The sequence below is a fragment of the Dipteris shenzhenensis genome, chromosome 7, assembly GCF_047967505.1.
Source record: "Dipteris shenzhenensis isolate YYH24624 ecotype China chromosome 7, Dip_SZ_1.0, whole genome shotgun sequence".
In the NCBI taxonomy this organism is placed as follows: Eukaryota; Viridiplantae; Streptophyta; class Polypodiopsida; order Gleicheniales; family Dipteridaceae; genus Dipteris; species Dipteris shenzhenensis.
In genome coordinates this window covers 18,382,572-18,404,470 of record NC_141602.1, presented here as the reverse complement: position 1 = coordinate 18,404,470, position 21,899 = coordinate 18,382,572, and positions in this window count along the sequence as shown.

Here is a 21,899-nt window from a genome sequence, read left to right as displayed (position 1 = left end):
TCCCTCTCCTACCACACACAATTAGCCATCTGGCTCAACGTCTCCAAAGTTCTCATCCCCCTCCTAAATCCCCTAGAGTAACATATGTCCTCGTGGTTATTGGGAGCACCCAATGCCCCAAATTGAAAAAAACTTTGCTTACCCTCTCTTACTCGGCCTAAAATGGGTGGGTAAGCAATGGTACTCCACTTACGTGAATATAGGAATGACAAGCCTAGGGGGGAGTGTCCCTAACGTGGTGTAGTTCCCAATGGGTACCCTTGGGGTGGCATACAAAGGGGGATGGGGGAAAAGAGAAAACCTCATGCTCAAAGAATGGTCAGCCTGCCCTCTCAAGTCATGTAAATTGTATGGGTGGGTGGTGGGAAGCCGGCGACTTGCTTGGATGGCACATATCATTAAGAAATGCCACAAGTAAAAAATGAAGAAATGTCTCATCTTTTTCCATGTCAAGAAGTCTTCCATTATGAATTCTTCATATTTCAATACCTTTGGCTTACATTCCTATAAACCTTCTGCTCACAAATCTTGCATAGCAAAAGTAGGTAAGCCATTCGAGGGAGTGCCAGTATACATGTGTCTCCATAGACATATATGTATAGGGCATGCATTGCATGTATGTGTGTGTGTGCAAGGATCATATCCTTGCACACACACACATATCACATTGCATGTGTCGTGTGCAAGGATCATAAGACATCTAGGTGAGGTTTCATATGTGGGTGTGAGGCTGATCATCAAATATTTATGTATTAACACTACATGATATGTGTAAATATGGTTTGTGCCATAACTCACTCCAAGGGCTTACCAATAGCCCGTATATCTAAGGTCCAACCTCAAAAAAGTGTCAATACGAGATTTGAGAGAGAAAAAAAGAAGGTCTTTCCCCTTGGCTTAATTTTTGCACGATTGCGAAAACACAAAAATATTTTGTTATTACTTGCATCCCAAGCAAAAAAGCACTTTACATGACTATGGACCTCTTAAGAAAGGGCAAACCATCCCTAGGATGGGTGTTTTCTCTCATCCCCTTCGTATGGATTCCTGAGAGTACTCATCTATCCTAAGAGTACTCATCTAGAACTATAGGAAGGCATACTCCCCCCTTGGCTAGTCATGCACATACTCACTCATAAAGCATGCCAACGCTCACCACCCATTTTGCATGACTTCCATTCTCCTAGAAAAGGAAGGTGGAATAGTAATGGGTGTTGACAAGTTTTAAATCCCATGGTTGATGCTTGAATTCTCGCTTGAGACAAAAAATTGTGAGTGAGGAGCCAATTAAATAAGACAAAATTGTTTGCACCTCATCTTTGTGTAAGTCCATTTATACTATATGGAGATAAAAAATGTAAATTAAAATGTCAACTCGCTTTCAGACATAATACAAAATCCTTTGATTGTGAAATCGAGAAAGCCTTGTTTGGCAACCTAAGTATGTTTATTTCAAAATGCAAATTTATTATATAAGTTTTTGTGACACCATGCAAGCAATTGCTACCCACTGTTGTGCTTGAATTTTGATCTCCTAAAGCATATTCATTCAAAAGATTTTGAAAAGGGTAGGCTCTTCACTCGATTGTCTTGGCTTTCTCACCCTTGGATTTTATTTTGGAAATACAATATACATTTCAATAGTATATACGTGTTGCTTCACATCATGGTGGTTCCAAAAAATCCACCCTTGAAATCTCAACCCATGTGATTGCTTGCTTTTCCCTATATTATATTCATTTTACTTTCATCCCACGATACCAACCAAATGTATTGCTCTTCACACTATGCAAGCCTATCCTAGGCGTGACACTCGAGAAAACCTAGTCTGAATGGGCTTGACTAGCTTTTTTTCTTGCACCCACTTGAGTAATTGCAAGTAGATGTCTGCTTTGAGTACCATTTAGGTTTTTCAAAAACCTTTTATGTGTCTTCTCAGCTCTTGTTAAGTTCCAACCGTCATCTTTTCCACCCACATTTCTCATTCAAGTATGTGATAACTTTGGGGGGGTTGGAGGGAATGGGGGCAGCAAAAGTAATTGTGTTCCTCATAGTTGAAGCACACATTTCATGCTTTCTTCATGTGGCATCCCCCTATTTAACCAAACCTTAACTTCAACACAAAGGGTGGCTAACACACAATTATCAATAACAATGCCTTTACTCAATCTTAACTTAAACAATCTTGGATTGGTGTTAGGTAAAAGTAGCAGAATGAGCCCCTTCTACAACCATCTTTCAGTAGTCCACTTTCTACACCGGTATGTGATTATCTTTTATCCTTGCTAGTTATTTTGCTTTCTTTTTCTCCTTTTTTATGCAATGTGCCCATATTATGGAAATATCAAAAGATCCCCACTCCCCCTACATATGTTTAATTGGTTAGAGACACCACCTCCTCTTACAAAACCAATTTTACATGTTTTGTAGCTCGTGACTCAATCTACCACTAATGTGGCTAAATAGATCCATAACTATTGTGAAATATTATAGCCCCTCAGCCCACCATTTGTGTGGGTCACATGAAAACAAATCTCTGTGGGCTACTTTATACATGTCAATAGCATGCAATAGCCATCGCATTGATTGCTTCCAACCATTTAAGCATGTTTTCATTAATTGTTCACTCAACCACCTTATCCACCATCCATGTCAATTGACTAAAGGTTCCCTCAACCAACTTAGAAGAGATAAAGTTTTGCTTCCAAAAATGTCTTTCTCAAAACCTCTAATGTTTGCATCCTATCACCATGGAAATTGATTGCAGATGTTTTGTAAAAAGCCTTTTATGTCATATTTGAAACAATTAATAGCTACAAAATATGTGGTCCAATGTCAAATTGACATAAACATAAATGTGGTATAACAAGTATAATGAATTCAAGAACACCATGTTAAAGCATTGCTATGGAATCTCCCTGTTTTGTACAACCAACAAAGAGACAAAGAAGCAAGGTTGGACATGAGAATTTGCATATTGTGGGCGACCAATCTTGTGCTCATTAAGGCTCTAATGCACTTCCTCTAAGACTAGTGTGACAAGTTATTTGGTCAGGCTAACATCAAGAGGATAGATGAATATTCTCAAGCAAGCGAAGAAGGTTTGGTACCTAGGATGCTAACTCCCTTTAATAAGAAAAACAATTAAAATGTTGAGTATGGAATGTATTAAAAAGATGCCATGAATAAAATCAATCGTATTAAGTTGGTTGTGTTCTACACTAAAAAAGTTTTGAGAATGCGTTTACATCTTCAAATTTGTTTTTTTTGTAAAAGTTACATGATTTTGAGAGGACGTAGGTTTATTTTAGTATATGTTTTGTTTTACCCCTCTTCTTGGGTCTTGCATATTGCAAAAATCTTAAGACCTTATATATTTTTAAAGGGATATATCACATGCTTCGTGGGATGGGGGGGGCCTTAGATTTTCAGATTTTTGTTTCGATATTTAAGATATTTGTAGGAGATCCATGCATATTCTATATAGGCCTTGTCCCCCCATACCCTAGATTTTGGATGAGGGTAGTAGCATAATACATATTGAGTTGGAACCCTAAGTTTGAAACACATATTTTTTACACTAGGCTCTTCTAGATCTCCATCAAGTCTTCAATTGAAGAGTGGAACTAGATTATTAATTACACAACTCTAGAGTGCCATTGAAGGTTTGACTTCTGTCTTTGCAATCTTTCAATCATCCTCTAGTACCAATATAGCTTCTAAATTCTAGTTCTCTTGTGCCTTTTTGGAGGACTCTTTCTATGATAAGTCAAAGGTCCTTCCCTAAAGCATGGGGAATTCTTTATATAGCACTCAAACACATAGTTTGTCTTAAATAATGGTTGTGGCCAAAATTACTTAACACTTCTAAATTATGTGGTCACTACTTACTTTTCATGCACAAGACTAAACAGCCATCTTCATCAATGGAATGATGAACAACCTTGTCACCATTGTGATGATCATGCTACAATGTTCGTAAGCTTAACAACCATGAGATGTGGTTTCGTTTCAACCAAACAAATTAAATCCTAGAACTTAGAGACCCTCCCTACCTCTCTCTCTCTCTCTCTCTCTCTCTCTCTCTCTCTCTATTTATCTATCTCATGGAGTGAGTTTGCAAAGCACTTCTCCTTGCTACTTAAGAAAATTGCATATACTTGACATTGCTACCACTCCCACTTGACACCATGTTCTAAAGAGAGAAAAAAAAAACTCCTTTATGCCACAAATTCCTCTCATTTATCTTTATGCCTAGGTTATTTTAGTAAAAAATAATTAAGGGCAATGAAATGGAGAAGAAAATGTGTGATATCAAGGAGGAGAAGAGGAGACTAATATAGAAGCTTCTCCATTATAGGTTAAGTTTGATAAGAGTATGTTGGGATCATACAAAGAAGATAAAGTCCTTATAATTAGACTCGGAAGCTTTTCCATATGAAGTGCTATGAGATGAGAGCATGTAATTGCAAGCTTTTGCAACCTCTACAACTTAAGAGAAAAAGATCCCATCATTATTTTCTACTTGCATTCCAATATGCAAAAAATAGTGGGGAGGTTTGAGACGAGTGGCAAAAGCATGAATAAGTGATGGAATCTGTTTCTACATGAAGGCTTGTTGTTGCAGGTTATTTAGAAAGAGAAATCCTACTAACAAGAGAAGCTTTTTCTACATGAATCATATAAAGTGCTTATTGTAGGTGCCCTAATAAATGAGAATATTGAGAATGTTCCCACAATTTGTGTGCACATGGTGGTCATTCACCAGTGGGCCAAACCACTACTTTGGAGTGTGCTTCTACAAAGCAAAAGGAAGGAAGACCCACACATGCATACCATGCAATGATGATGGGAAAATAATAATTGATAGCATTGTCGCACAAAATACCAATAGTCAGCTGGTAGAATATAGATTCTAACTTGAAATGACATGCATTCAATAGAGTTGACCTAGCACAATGCACAATTGGATGCATGTCATGTGCTTGTGGTGGTAGTTACTAGACCCACTCCCCTCGTCAAACGAAGACACTTGGCAATTGAATGAGGAGCATAGTTTGACCCCTCAAGAAGGCATCTACCCACATGATGTCAAAACATATGTGCCTCAGGATCTATGGAGCACTCTAAGGTGGATGGAACCTGTGTGGAAACATGATGAAGAGAGTGCTCATGACATGTATCTCAAGTCAATTAGGTTCCAAGATAGATTAGCTTGGACTCATAAAGAGAATCTTGAGATAGTGCAAAGTGCTTGATTGATATTATTTCAAATGAACCTCCCTTTTATAGGTGAGGGTACTTACATCCATTTGCTTGCTCACATGTGGGATATCTCCTCCATGCCATGTGGCAGCTTACCCTTTGCTCATACCTTTGCTCTACAAGTGCCCATGGCACCACAACTCTCAACACCTCCCCTTGGTGCCATGATTCTTTTGGCTACTGCAAGGTGGTCAGATGTGAGTTACATTCCATCACCTCCCCTTAGTGCATGCATTGCTACTTAAGGTGGTCAAGTGTGGCTTTTACATGTCAATACCTCTTCTGGGTGCTTTCATAGCTACTCTCAGGTGGTCAGGCTTGATTTACAAAATATAGGCAAGGTGGCAAGGTTTTTGTTTTCAATACATTCCATTGATGTCACCTTTTGGCTCATGGCTTGATGATGACGTCGTTTGCTTCTTTGCTTGATATAACTTGATGCATGATGCTTTGTTTTTCCATGTGCCTTGATGCTTTATGTGTGGATGCCATGCTACGTGCTATGGTCATCTCATGCACTTGTGCTTTTGGCATGCTTATGACAATAATGTGCGCATTCATGCTTTGCTTTTCCATTTGTTGCAAAGGTCTTACCAATTGATTTCTTTCAATATTGGTAGTGTCTAATTGCATACAATGATTCTGATCTGACAAGCGTGTAGAGCTTGAAAAGACGATCACTTTTCCTTTTTAGAGCATGTGCAAATTCTTCTTGGATTGCAAGTTATGACTTGTCGAAGTTTCTGTGAAGAAGAGGACCTTTGATGATGTGGCACAGGGATTCACATGCTGAATTCCATGCTGTGCTTAGCAAGAGACTGTGTGCTTAGAAGGCACTGCTGACTGTGCATGCTGATGTGGCTTAACTAAACCTCACTCTGACTTAACCATGGCATATTGGGTTGACCTGATCGTGGTTAGCTTGACCAACCTTATCCATTGGTTGACCCAAGGTCAAATACACCTAACCGTGGTTAGTTTCTATCTTGCCATGTGTCAAGAAGTTGACCAAGCTTCTGAATCCCGGGTTATCTTCACTTAACTCAACCTTACCTTGACTATACCTATCTACCACGTGTTGTTTGTGGAGAGACCTTGGAGAAGGAAGGAGAGATTGCAAAGGAGTCGCAGCTCGGTCTCGGCCGGCTTGCAACAATCTCGTTGTCACGGAGCGTAGGAGTCTCTGGTGCTGTAGTTCTGGCCCGTTGGAGAGCTTTTGGCATTGCAGGGAGTCGTTGCTTTGCATGAGCGCGTTGGAGATGGCGCACCGGTGGGGGGCTGGAGTCGCCGTTTGCCAGAGCACTGGTTCATCAGGACAACTGCCTTGGAGTCGTTGTGCAGAATGTGAAGTCTCGCATCTGTGTGGAGAGGCTTGTTGGCTGGGAATCGCAGGTGTGCTCTGATGAGTACGCCACAATGGAAACAATCATCTTCTTCTAGTTTTCTCAGAATGGAACGCTATCCTTCTACAGTTATTCAGGTATTGTAGAGGCTGTTCAAAGCTCTATAGTAAACTGTAGGCATGCATTGGTGGCTGGTTGTAGGGAGCTGTTGTTCCTTGAGCTGCCTGCTCATTGAAGAAGGCGTTGGCGTTGCCTTATTGTCGGTGGAGTAGCCCTTACGCATTCCTTGCACTGACGGAGATCGTTGGAACTCTGAGACGCTGCTTCAGGAAGCTTTCACCTGAGGGTCATAGGTAGAGCCTCCTTTGTTGCTGTGCGGGTCTACAGCCGAGATTTGGTAATAAGGTTGCTTGGAAGTCTTGGAGCTGAGAGCGGAGCTACTGGCACTACCGCTCATTCGTGAGCTCTATGCTTTGTCTCGCTCTCTTGGAATAGGTATTGTAAAGACTATCAATCTCCACCAAAGGTCTAGATTATCAAGACATGGCCAATAACCTCTCTCTCTCTCGCTCTTTCAATTTCTAGAACAAAGATCTCTCTCAATCTACCTTTCTTTCTCTTCCTATCTCTTTCTCAAACACAAAGAAAGAACAATGGACGGAAAATTTTTCAATCTAAAAACTAAAAACTAACCTAGGAGAAAACATGTGCTCCTAAGGCAAGCCTACACCTAATCTAGGAGACTAGACCTAAGCTCTGATACCATGACAAAACATGTGTGCCTCAGGATCTATGGAGCACTCTAAGGTGGATGGAACCTGTGTGGAAACATGATGAAGAGAGTGCTCATGACATGTATCTCAAGTCAATTAGGTTCCAAGATAGATTAGCTTGGACTCATAAAGAGAATCTTGAGATAGTGCAAAGTGCTTGATTGATATTACTTCAAATGAACCTCCCTTTTATAGGTGAGGGTACTTACATCCATTTGCTTGCTCACATGTGGGATATCTCCTCCATACCATGTGGCAGCTTACCCTTTGCTCATACCTTTGCTCTACAAGTGCCCATGGCACCACAACTCTCAACACATGAACCTGCCCAATGCCAATTGTGGCTCAAGGAGGGATGTTGGAACCTCAAAAATGTAAGTCACACTGGCTTGACACATGGATAATGGAGAAGAGAGTTAGTACCTTATAGAAGGGTGACATTAGGGGACCCAACCATATAAGTGCTAGAGGTTCTCAAGAGCATTTCATCCCGTCCCTTGGGGCTTTTGAGGGAGTACCCAAGGAGTGGACCCTATACATGGCAGTAGGTATCCAGCTACACAATTCCATAGCAAACATGTGGTCCACAAATTTAGAACAAATCTACTACCTTGTGCCTTATAAGTTGTGTAGCTACTTGTACAACTATGTCAGATGGTATGTCCTTCACCTTGTTGCACCTTAGCTCATATTTTCAAGTGCAAGGCCTTGAAAAGCCCAAAGCCATGGTGAGGTCTATGGAGATGGCTATGATGAGCAACCTTGGAACTCACATGTGAGGAGCATTATTGCCATATTGGCTGGAAGATCTATCAAAGCAGAACATAGCGATTGAGGAGGGTCAGTCCTCCTTGAGTATTGGCTCAACATTCACTAGAATGAGGTATCATTTGATGCCCTCCTCGCAACCACCTCGCCCCTTCATTGGCGCACCACTTCAATTGAGAGCCTCCTCTAGCATACCACCTCATTGTCAACTTCTTTTTCTTTTTGACTACACATTGTGCAACATAGGCAAATGTGGTTTTTTCATACATGGCCACTAGATAAGCTCACCCAACAACTTGGTACATGACTATTACCTCACCCTTATTTGCCATATTAGTAGACATGTGATAGTGGCACGTCATCACTATCATGAGGGAAATCTAATCACAAGTGCCATTTGGCAAGATAGCAAGGCCACGTTAGTGCCACCTCGACATGAGATGTGATACATTGCCACCAAATCACACAATGCCACCTCATTCATGTCTTATGAGCACAGTATCCTACAAAAGCACACTTGTAAACTCAACTTATGCATGCACATGCCATGTCATCACATAGTGCCCATAAATGCCAATCATCATTTCCATTGCACATTGAAGCATGCATTGTAACTTACTTTTTAACATTGAAGCATGCATTAATATTTAACTTTTTGAATTTGTCAACATGGAGACTGATTAATTGATCATGCTAGCATTATTTTCATGTCAGCTAGTTATAACACTTGGTCCTTGTAATGGATTTGACTACTCAGACTACAAGTATCTTCACCAATCGGTTAGCCCCCAAAAATTGCCCTATTTTTAAAGCCCATGTCTTGGTCATTTTGTTTTCACATTGAATACGATATGAAACATGGTTTTCCTCATGCAAATTTTAGATCCCATCTGCTAGCAAATTGGCTTAGCCATCTTGGGGGGCTATTTGACTACTATTGCCACCAAATCACTCTACTACACCACCTCCTCTTGTAACAAAGCATCAAGACTATGAACCCCCTTCTATGGGAGTCCTTGATGGGATTGTTTTGACACCCTCATCCTTGCCAAAATACTTATGGCTCTCCCTCTAGTCTCCTCTGACAATCCAAGATTCAACATCTGGGAGGCTCTTTTTTCCCTCATCTCCTCCGACAATCCTAGATTTAACATCTGTGAGGCTCTTTTTAAATGACCTTTGAAAAGAGGGTCTTTGATAGCAAAAACTGGGGCCATAAACATGCAAGATGTTGATCCTCAAATTTTCCATCCAAAGGCCAATCTAGTCCACCTACCCTCCTATAAGCTCTCCTTAATCAAACACATCTAGGGCCAAAGACTTGAGCTATTGAAGTACAAACACCCCTGCTCCTTCCCAATGGGGGTCAAACCTCTATTTGCAGGAGAATCCAGCAATGTGTGTGGCTGAATGTGCTCTTGAATCAAGAGGACATCTACCATCCATCCTATCATAACCCTCTACAACTCTTGACGAAGAATCATCTGCTTCTATGGTTGTTGCTGACACAACTCTTGACGAAGAATCATCTGCTTCTGTGGTTGTTGCTGACCTACTCAATCATAAAGGCTGTGCACATTGCAACTCACCAATCCAAGTCCATGCAACTGTGCACTAAAGGCATGAGTAGCTCTATCCCCACCCTTAATACCATGGCATTAGAAAAGATGTCTCCACACCTAGCCAGCCGGTGCACTGGTTTAACATGCGATCTAATTAAGCTACTCCTTAGGTACTACTACCGCTGTGAGAAATCTTGTTAGAAAATAGCCTTGTGTAGTTAGAAAGTACCAATGTGTTTGTGTGTGATCCACAGCTCCTACCCCTACAGTCTGAACCACTCCTCCATCATACAAAATACTATGTGCCTCTTCAAAATCGTGTGAGTGCACATGACCTAACGACTAGGTAGGGACTAACCGTATGCTTATTTGTGGGATTTCATAGGGCAACTAGGACTCAATCATCACCTCTGAGCCCTAGGTTGAAATTGATTAGGTCTACCTATATGTGCAAAAACGTACATATGCTTATGAGTGCACGTGCAACAACCTAATTCAAACTATATGTGCAAAAATGTGCATATGCTAGTGAGTGTGCATGGAAAAATCTAGTTCTAACTAGGGGGGATTTGGGATATGAGTTGCGAGTGGTAATAATAGAGCTTGAGTCTATTGCCATTGATCATCTACTTGAATTACACTCCATCCAAACTAGCTTGGGGAGAGTCTCATTTCACTTAGTACATGCCATTAATCATCATCTTGAATTGCACTCCATCTAAACTAGCTTGGGGAGAGTCTCATTTCACTTAGTACACAGTACATTACTCACTTTCTCTTTTTGAGAAGTTGAAGTTTCTACGTGAATAGCTTTATGACTTTAAACTTTTTTGCAACATATAGTTTTTCAACATGGATTTTGGTTTATGAAGAAGTATGGAAGCTTGGCTTTTTGGAATGCACACGCCATGGAAAATTCTCACCAAGAGCTTTCATAAAAAGGTCTCACTAGGAGCTTTCATAAAAGGGTGATGTCTAGTTCTTCAAGAATTATTTAGATTGTTTTCCAAAGGCGTCCTTGAAAAAATATATGTGAAAGAAAAGGTAGTTACAAGAGACCTCTTATAGAGGTAGCATGTTTGATAAACATTAGATTAAAGCATATATATTGGAGGACTCTATAAGAAATAAATACTCCACGACGAAGAGCACATAGAACAATCAATTTGGAGCCAAAGTACTTAAAGCTCCTACTTGTAGCTTGAGAATATTATCCATGGAATAAAATGATGTTGCTAAAAAGTATTCATATCTTTGATATACATGTATTCAAAAAGTATTGGTTCACATTTCAAAAGGATTTCTAATTTAGCATGTCTCCTTGCATTCAAAAGGCTTTAGATGGAAAAACTACTCGCAATCTTCATATTTTAGTTGTGGAAAGTCTATAAAGTTTTAGGAAAACTACTCACAATATTCAACCTCCAATGTAGAAAGTCTATAATTAATTTTAACTATTATGCAAGAGTTCTTTGGTAACCTAAAAATTTAGATTTTTTGACATGAGTACCAATTGCTAAGAGGAATCTTCCCTTTATGAGAATCAATTTCTGGGTAGTATCACCAATAGTCCTACCTATAACCACTCTAGACATTGCTCTTAAAGCCATCAACGAGGGATTGAAGTGTCAATGGAAGACAAAAATTAGGTCATCCTTGAAGAAGGTTATGTAGTGTAAAATGACGAATCACATTTTTCCCCCCCTCCTTTTTGATGTTGCAGGTAGAAATTATGAATCTCATTTGCAGTCAGCATATTATTTTTGTACATGGGTAAGACAATAATTTTACAAAATTCTAAAATTATTATCATTATTTTCTTATTATTTACCCTTTGCATCTTGTCCACCTTTTGAAGACACTCTATTGCATGTTGATGGAGGTCTTCCTTTATGTAGCGTCTAATTTGGAATGTTGGAACTGTAAGGCTATTAGCTTTTCCTCCTCCTTGATTTGTTGAAAAATATTACCTGCACTATGATCATTTGCATCATCATGCTCTATATGCAAATGTTGGTATTTGACACACACTAGTGCAGCTATTTTTTCATTTATCGGTTCTTGCAAAGACCTTGAAGATGCATCCAAAATTTACCAAGGAACTAAAAGAAACAATCTTCAATAGCATGTTTGAACATTATGTATGACTACTCTAATTCTTCATTCAACAAATTGGCATTTGTGTTTTATCAAAATTTTGGTTAAAGAAATCATCCAATTGATTTTGTTCTTCTTCCTTTATCCACTTAGCAAAGGCATAAGACATCTTGTATATGCTAAAGTCAATGGATGATGCACCATTTTCATGAAGATGATTGACAATGGCATTGCCAACTCTTTTTGGGTTTGAATAATAGTCCTTTAACTAATAAAAGCAAAATGACCACTTGAGAAATAGACCCACAACAAGCAATGATAGAAACAAAAATGGTAGGATAAATATTATATCAACTTACATCGTAATCAATGACTCATATGATTCTCGTGTGTGTGTGTGTGTGTGTGCACGTGTGCATGCATGTGCATGTGTACATGTGCATGTGAGTGTATGTGTGCGTGTACATGTGCACGTGCGTGCGTGCGTGCGCACGTGCATGTGTGTGTGTGTGTGTGGAAGATTTTACAACACCCCTTTGCATAGTGAAAAGACAAAAGAGCGAAGCTAGACAATGAAATAGGACTAATTGCATTAATAGAAAAGTTTGTACAAGTCGGTGAATCCCTATTTATAAAGGAAACTAGTAGTGGGCCCTTTTGTAGAAATGACTTTGTGAAAACTGTATAGAAGTTGAGCTTGGATAAGTCCTGGCAAGCATCACTTTTATTGAAGAGGGGAGTCTGCCTACTTGCCACCATCAAACAAGACAAACGTGGTGAGAACCCACTTAAACCTTAGTTGGGAAGACACGTGTCATAAACACCCCTCCCTTGTTATTGGTGTCATAATAAAAATGTGAACTTAAACCTAGACTTAACAAGCTTGATGGAGCTTTTGAGGGATTGCTTGGGGTGACAGTGAGAGTGTATGACAAAGGTAATGAATTTGGGAAAAATATGGAGAGAAAAAGAAGAGATATGCAGGAAAAAATAGGGTTTAATGAAATCACTAAGATGGTATGTGGAAAATTATGAGAATTGGATTTTGGAGAAGGATGGGGTAGAAAAAATTAAAATCAAATTAGGAGTAAAAGGGCGAGAATAAGAAAGGCATGCGAGGTGGAAATTTTAAGACTATGGATGGAGTATGGTAAAGAATAGATTAGTTATTCCAGAAGTTGGGGTAAAAATTATTAGAATGGTTAGAACAATTAGGAGAAGGGAGTATTAGTACGGGGAGGGAAGAAAGTTTAAAAAGTTTTATTAATAAAAAAGGCAAATAAGAAGGACTAGTTTAGAGTTTCTAAATAAAGGGTTAGGGAGGTTAGGAGTGTTTATAAAGAAACAATAATAAGTAATAAAGGGTAATAATAGTGTTTCATAGAAAAAGTGAGAGTCATATACTAGATTAAAAGGTAGAATTTTAGTAAAGAAAAGCGAAAAAAAGGTTAAGAAAGGTATAGAAATAAAAATCAAGGGGGATGGAAATATAAGTCAAGAGGAAGAAAGGGACTAATATTAGAAAGAAACCGGTCTTGAAAATAAAGGGGAAAAAATGGGGGGGGGGGGGTAAATCAAAGAATAAAGAAACAAAGAAAAAGAGACAAAAAAACGGTTTGTAAAGTAAAGAAAGACTTGTGAATAGAATCGGAAGTGACTCCATACTATAGGTGATATGCGACTAATGTGAGAGTTTACGGAGGCAAGAGAACATGGGATCATAGAAGGAGGGGGGCGCAGTCTCCCTGATTGTGCACGGAAGGCACAAGCGACGAGGGTACCACAGCAAAGGAGGTAAAGGTCGCAGCATACGTGTAGCAGTGGTCCAAAGCTCCAAGATCCAGAAGACATGGGCGGGGATAGCGAGGAGAAGCGGGCTGGTGCCACAACACCGAGGTCCAGAGTCAGAGGGTTAAAGACCCATAAAGAGTGCACGGGGGTGAGGGTAGCGTGATAGCCAGGGCCACGGGACAACCGAGGGGTTGTGAGGGAGTACGAGCAAGTGGGAGAAGGAGGTGGAAGGGAGAGGCTTAAATAGGTGAGGGGAGTGAGGTAGTTAGAGAAGTCGGGGGTTGAAGAAACTAGCGGGTCGGGGAGAATAGATAGTCGGAGTGGGGGGGGGAGAGAAAGGCGGTGGGGAAGAAAGAGAGAGAGGAAGTTTGGCTAGTTTGTTAGTTAGTGTAGTTAGGTAGAAGTGTAGTCAGTTTGGCAGGGGAAGTTAGGGAGTGAAGGGTGGTTCGGAGGTTTGGTTTAGATAGTTAGTGTAGTTAGGTAGATAAGTATAGAAAAAATACAAGAATTAGGGAAATTTTTTTTGGGATATAATTAGGACAATTTAAGGAAGAAATTAGGAATGATTTAAGAAAGAAAATTAAAAATAGGAATATAGAGAGAAATAGGAAGTAATAATGGGATTTTAAAGGAAAATTAGGAAAGAACAGGGTAGAAATTTTTAAAAAGGCTTTTAATAAGGAAAATAAAGAGAAATAAGAATAAATAAAGAAGAAAATGAGGGAATAATTAAGAAGGGAAATGTGAGGGAAATGAATGGAGAGTGGGTGAAAAGAGGGAAATACTAGGGAGAGAAGTTGAAAGAGGGGTTGGGGGGGGGGGGGTTGTTGGGGGGGCAGATCTAATGAGCAAGTGACCAAACCAATGGAGGAAGGGATAGTAAGTGTGTGTGTGAGTGAGTTAGTTGGGGGGGGGGGGTTGTTGGGGGCAGATCTAATGAGCAAGTGACCAAACCAATGGAGGAAGGGATAGTAAGTGTGTGTGAGTGAGTGAGTGAGTGAGAGAGAGAGAGAGAGTGAATGCATGCATGTGTGCATGCACAGATGTGCTACGCTAGTGCAGGCTAGGTGCAATTTTGTGCATACGTTAGTATGGGTGCATGTGTGTATGCATGAACCCATGCTAGCACATGTGTGGGTGCATATGTGCATGCGTGTGTACATGTGTGTGTGCATACATGCACTTGCACACATGTGTGTGTTTGTGTTTTCAAATTCTATAGAATTACTCCTAGAAATAGATGTGAGTGTGTGTGTGTGCTTTCAAATCGTATAGAATTATTCCTAAACATTAGATGCAATTAGTTCAAAAAATGCAGTAAAAAAGATGCCCAAGTAAAAGAATTATATTATTACCACCTTAAGCAGTGTTAAAAATAATCCACAAAATTAAATATTTCAAGTTTTTATTAAGGAAGGTTCATTTCACAGTTTACTTCAAAATTAGGGTTGTACTTGCCACCATCCAACACAAACAACATGAGTCAGTATATGCTAGGAAGGCAAGTATCATGGGTCATAGATACTTGCTATTGATGTCCAAAGTATCAGAGGGTATTTTGGTTTAGTTCTAAAGTCCCCACATATAGCAACCTCAATTTTGTCAGATGATGGGGTTCCTTGGATCAGGGTAGTCGCAAAGTGCCCAAAATACCAGAGGAGTCCTTCTTCAGGCCTTGGATGGGGCATGATAAAGTGTTGAGGGTTCGGGACTCCAAGACAATGCATTCTGGTGAGAGCCTGCCCTCATAGTATTAGTTGAGCCACCTCTCATCCATCACCTTACTTGGGTCAACAATTGTAAGAGTGCCATGCAAACAAACCACCTCACATTGACAGATGGTAGCACAAGATGTAGACCCCATGAGTTGAGCCTTTGGGGGAGGATCGGATTGGGATAGACACAAGCAATTGATGAAAAAGCTGTGAAGAATTATAGATTTTGGGCACAATGCCAACATTAGCTCCCCTGGCCTAAGAAGAGAAGGCAAAGGGAGGCCCTGCAAGATGACCCCAAACATCTAAGGGAAAGCTTTTTTTCTGTTGATAGAACCACTTTTGATAGCATCTAGTGGCATTAGAAACCTATTTATAGGTATAGTCTTTCTCTAGTTATTTCTTAACCATGCAATATAGGTGTACAAATTTTGTATTTGTACCTAGATGACAACCATATAGACACTTAAGAGCTTTAAGATCGCTTGCTAGATGCCACAAAGTTCACCCATTCCATGTTAAACTTCTAGCTTCTATTTTGGGCGTACGAGGTGAAACAAAAAGAAACAGAGTCCCTCAAAGACTATATTGCAAAAATTAAAGACCTCAATGCTCATTGTGGGCCCCATGAAAGAATGAGAGATGTGTAGTTATACTGCCACGCTTCTTGATCAAATGAGGGGATCTAGAACTATTTTCCATGAACCTACATCCTTTGCGGCTACTTGCCTAAGTGATAATTTGATGGAGAAGGTCTTTAGTAGTAATAATTTCATCAAAAGCTTGATTTATAAATCCAATAACTTTTGTCCCTTAATGATTTCTACCTCATCTAATTTGAGAGAGCAACTTTCCATAACACTTTGAAAAGGAAGATTGAAAGTTTATTGATAAAAACTTACACAAAAAACATGGACAAGGAAAATGGTGTAATACCTTCTAATGTGACATATTAATTATTATCTATGGCACATTGAATCCCTTTAACGTCCAAAAATATATTAATGAACTTGTCATCCCAAAAAATCGAGAATCTCCACTGTAAACCTTCAATCTCATTTCTAGATATTTAAAACTTAATGCCCTAATGAATTCATGAATTTAAGCTCCCATTTTCTTCTTGATGAAACCTTCACAACCTTTGCTTCAAAAATTAAACAATAAACCCAACAACCACCAAATGCCAAAGCTATGAGAGTATCTGTGTTGGATTGAGAAGAAACAATCAGAATGTCCTCTTGCTAGATTTGACCTTTTGGAAGAATAAATACGTGCATTGCATCCATCGCACTGATTCGGGATGAATGGCAGAATATAGTATGCCCCTTGGATCTATTTCTTCACAAATGTTTATAAAATCTTATTGCCTACTACAATTTTTTTAATTCTTCTTTTTTGGCAAAAAATCTCACTATGTCTTAAACCTTCTATCTTTTACAAAACATGTCTTATCTTGCACCCTAGTGTGTAATTACTCTAAAAAATGAATAGACAAGTGTCTTTTATTACAACAGACCAAATGAAAATATAGATATCTTTAAAGCATGAATCCATTTCCCCCTTGTGTGACCTTAGTTGCATTGATTGTGCATGCTAAGAGGAGTTTCTTTCAACAATCTCACTATGTGAGAAAGTTTCATGTCGGCTTATGATGGATTGTCAACTCTTTCTCCAAGGCTTGGGTTCAAGTATGAGCCTCTTTCTAAATCTCACAATTTGGTGCCTATCAATGGCTTAAATTGAAACAAGGATGAATCCTTTGAAGCTTTTGTAATAAAAAAGAAACCCCTTACAAACATTCCCCATGAATTGTAATAAGCTGGTTGAATTGAGAAAACATTTGAAAGCCCCTGTTCAAGTGCGAGCTTATTAAAACATAATCCACATTCAAGTGTGAACATGCTAAGACTCATTGCCTTATATCTATTTTGAAGGCATTTACCCTCTTATTAAAATGAGACTTTCATTGTGGAAAATTTGCATGTAATTTCAAAATGCACAAAATAGGTCCCAATATGCCTACATGTCCTAATGTCTACTGATGTAGATATACATCTGTCTCTGTCTCTCTGTCTCTCTCTCTCTCTCTCTATCTCTCTCTCTCTTTGTGTGTGTGTGTGTGTGTGTGTGTGTGCGCATGCGTGCATGTGCATGTGTGTAGTCACATTGTGACCACGTCTTTGCTGCTCACTACAAGAAAATCAATTGGTATCAGGTTTGACTTGTATTGTCATACATCTTAATTTAATCCTTCGCTTGACATTGGATGAGTCATTTGTTGGCTAGTTGGGATTTTTCAAATGATTTTAAAAGCTCTCTCTCTCTCTCTCTCTCTCTCTCTCAATATATGTATGTTCATCCTAAAGCGCTACTTTATCACCTCTGTATATTGCAAAACAAAATAGATCTTGGTTCATATTTACTCAAATGGTTAACTACAAATCTTGAGTGAAAGCCCTTGTAGAAATACACTAAAAATTCAACTTGGTATAACTTTCCATAAAGTAATTAGTTCCACATAAATATCAAAACATAATGGTTCCAAAAGTAGCTTCTACAAATGCTATAAAATTAGGAATAGAATCAGAAAAGCTCAAGGTATTCCAAAGTCCTCATTGTCATATTCCACCTATTTGCCCACACGCAAAGGTAACTAATTTTATATTGCATGTATAGTTTTGGAGCAAAACTTCCTTAGAAAAGTCCTCATATAAATATGACCATCAAAATATTATAAAAAAGCTTCTTGTTCTAAGTCGGTTAAGTGTATGTACATAAACCTTCTATACATTTTAAGTGTTAGATCACTCCACGTCCATTAAACAAGGTTAAACTACATATTATTCATTTTTTACAAAAAGCTCCATATTGTTTGCATGATAGATTGCAACAGTTTCTTAGAGGAGTCAAGAGCTATATACAGTAAACCCAAAAAAGGCTTATGAAGATGCTTTATGTGATATGATTATTCCAAAGTAACTAGGGCTTCCATCTCGCAAGGTCCCATCCTCATAAAAATCTCTTATCAAAGGCTATCATAGGAAATCCACCAAGAAGTAATCCTTAAAGTTGCCAATAGCATCCAATCTGATCTATAATACCATGCCAAAGATTCTATTTTGAAAATCTAAAGGAGAAGTGTCCAACTCACCTGGGACTATCACAACCAGATGAAAATTATAATAATTCATTTAGGTTGTGAAGCCATGTTGTCACACAGTTGTTACCTTTATCACTCTATCTCGATCATATACTTTTAAAAGCTAAAATTTTTTGATCCTAAAAGGCCTTTTGAACCTTATCACGTTAAAAAAATTAGCATGGCCTTCTTCAAATCTTCATATTTATATTTTTTCTTTTACCTTAATTAAAAGTTAGAATTCTCAAACTTTTAGAATTTAGGCTAAGGCTTATAAGAAAGAAGAAATGAAATAGAATCTTTTAAAGACACAAAATTCTATTATAGAATGGCCCTTTTATCATCAAGCCTTATGACATGAGAAAATAAGGAAAGGCTTAAAATGCTACAATGACCTATATTTTCTTGCATCCTATATAGTCTTTGTTAGAGCCAGTCCATTAACAAATACATGCAGGCACTCCACATACTTAAGTAAAATTGTTGCCCAAGACCCCATGCAATAAAATTCAAAGGGCAAGTAACCCAAGCTTATCTTCAATGTAGAATGATATTTGATTAAGCTCTTCTATATCAAGTCAAAAGATCATTTCTAACAAAAATCTTTATAGGTTTGCATGCTAGACATAAGTCATGGGATAATCTCAAAAAAGTGGTCACAAGCTAGATAGTTTAAGGCAAGAAAACTTGAATCTATGGCTATTTAACTTGAATCTATGGCTATTTACTAGTAACCTGGTCTCTATTGCAACCACTGTACAATGCACTTAATTATGTAGATAGACTTCAATATCACTTAGGCTATAAATAATATTCTTTTTAGAGTTAAGGAGGCTAATGTCATTACTTTCGACCAAAACAAACTCTTCTTGCATACTAAATGAAGGGGAGCATTTGATATCAAAAGAAACGGCTAGGGTGCCTTAAGTCTAGGGATGGAAATCCCAATACTAGAAAGAAAGTAGTAAAGAGGTGATAAGCAACCAAAAAGAAACACAAAACATTGTCTCATAATGTAAAGAAGCAGTAAGATGCTTTGCATCTAACATTTAGCACAGATAAGCATCATGGGTGCAAGAAAGCTAAAGAGTATTGTCTTAAAATTTAAATGCAATGAAATGAAATGTAAGGAAGTATATGATGCTTAGTTGTCTCCCAATGCTATCCTTTGTTAGATCAACTGCAAACATGTCATTATTTTCATAATAGTCATAAAGCAAGGGGGACAAAGTCTAATATAATGCCAGGTCCCAACACAGGTGTAGATTGACTATAAATTGGCACAATTGCACAATGAAATTTAACAAATATATTTAATGATTGAATAACCGATAAGAGCTGTGACTTCTTGTAGTGACATATTTCATTGCTATAACCCATAATGATTAAGTAGTGATCATTCCAATAATCCATTACACTCGGCCATAAAGAGTAGAAGTCATAGAATGTCTTTAAAGGAAACCTACTACTAAAGTGTCAATATTACTTGGGGGTCCACCTCAATACTCGGAGATTAACATCGTTCTTCTTTCTATATTATTGTAATAGCACATATATACTATTTAACATCAAGTCAAACTCTTCCCATTATGAAATATTTTTGAAGGCCTCATCTTCTAATAAAAGTAAAGAAATAGATAGTCAACTACATGTCTACTAAACCCTTTAGGGTAGAAAGTTCAAGGCTGCTTAGTAAGGAGACATATCTGGCTAGTGAGATGCTAGCGATCCCTTCCATGCAGCAAAGGTATTGTCCCTTACTATTTGTTGTTTGAGCATATCGACCTTTAAGTGAAAAACTTGATCAAGATATCTCCATTATAGATGTGATAAACAGAAAGTGATTAGCATGTTCATGCGGTAGTTTGAGCTTCTTTCATTTTTTCAAAATTCCTTCCACAATGTACTAACATAGATGCCATTGATCCATTCTTGCTGGCAGCACACCCCCTACACAAGGAGAAATACTACAAGTATGATGATTTTGATACTCTAAGGAAAATTTAGGGATAACTACAAGTATTGAGTAGCATATGACCTCTACTTTCAATAGACTAGTGTGTTATCATGCTTGTTGTTGTCAGAGTATCCACATATATCCATAGTTATTATTATCAAACTAGAGATGGATTGGTTCTAACAAAGAGTTGATGGGATGCAAGAAAAGATAGATCATTGCAATGTTTTAAGGCTTTTTTAATTTTCTCATGTCATAAAGCTTAATGAAAAAGGGGTGATCTTTTAAGGATTGTAGTTTATTTCTGCTTTCTCATAAGCCCTAGCTTGGAACTTGAATGCCGACTTTTAATTAAGCTAAAAGTAAGAATATAAATACAAAATTTTGAACAAGGGTAGTTTTGTTTTTTAATGTGATAAGACTTAAAATAACCTTTTTAGGACTAGAAAGCTTTAGCCTTTAAAAGTGTCTATCTTACTTTCTATTCAAATATACCTTAGATTCATTTTGAGAAATTTTAAATGCCACTCTATCAAAATTAGCATTAATCAAAGCTTGGCAATCTTATTTTCCAAAATATAAATACAAAATTTTGAACAAGGCTATTCTTTTTTTTAAATGTGATGAGACTTAAAATAGCCTTTTTAGGACTAGAAAGCTTTAGCCTTTAAAAGTGTCTATCTTACTTTCTATTCAAATATACCTTAGATTCATTTTGAGAAATTTTTAATATAGTCTTGTTCAAATATAAATACAAATTTTGAACACTGCTATTCTTGTTTTTTAATGTGATAAGACTTAAGATAGCCTTTTTAGGACTAGAAAGCTTTAGCCTTTAAAAGTGTCTATCTTACTTTCTATTCACATATACCTTAGATTCATTTTGAGAAATTTTAAATACCACTGTATCAAAATTAGCATTAATCAAAGCTTGGCAGACTTGTTTTCCATAGATATTAAAAAACTGTGTACTAGCATTGAAGTAGAGCTTTCACAACTTAAAAGTTTTAGCCTTCAATTGGTTGTGATGCTGCCATGTGAGTTGGTACAATTCTCCTTCATATTTATACAGTAGAATCTTTGCCATCAGATTGTCTATCAAATCAAATGGTGTTGGCAACTTTGAGGATTCCTTCTTGGTGGATTTCCTATTATAGCCTTTGATAAGAGATTTTTTTGATGATCAAGAGATTTTGAGGATTGACATTTCCAAATGGAAGTGCTAGTCACTTTGGGATAATGAGATGGGATAAAGCATCTTCATAAGTCTTTTTTTGGGTTTATAACATATAGCTCTTATCTTCTGTAAGAAACCATTTTGTAGTTTATCATTTCAACGATATGGAGCTTTTGTATAGTTTAACCTCATATAATGAACTTGGACTATTCTAACACTTAAATTTATGGAAGGCTTGAGTGACTTAGAACAAGAAGCTTTTTTATAGTATTTTGATGGTCATATTTGTATGAGGGCTTTTCAAGAAAGTTT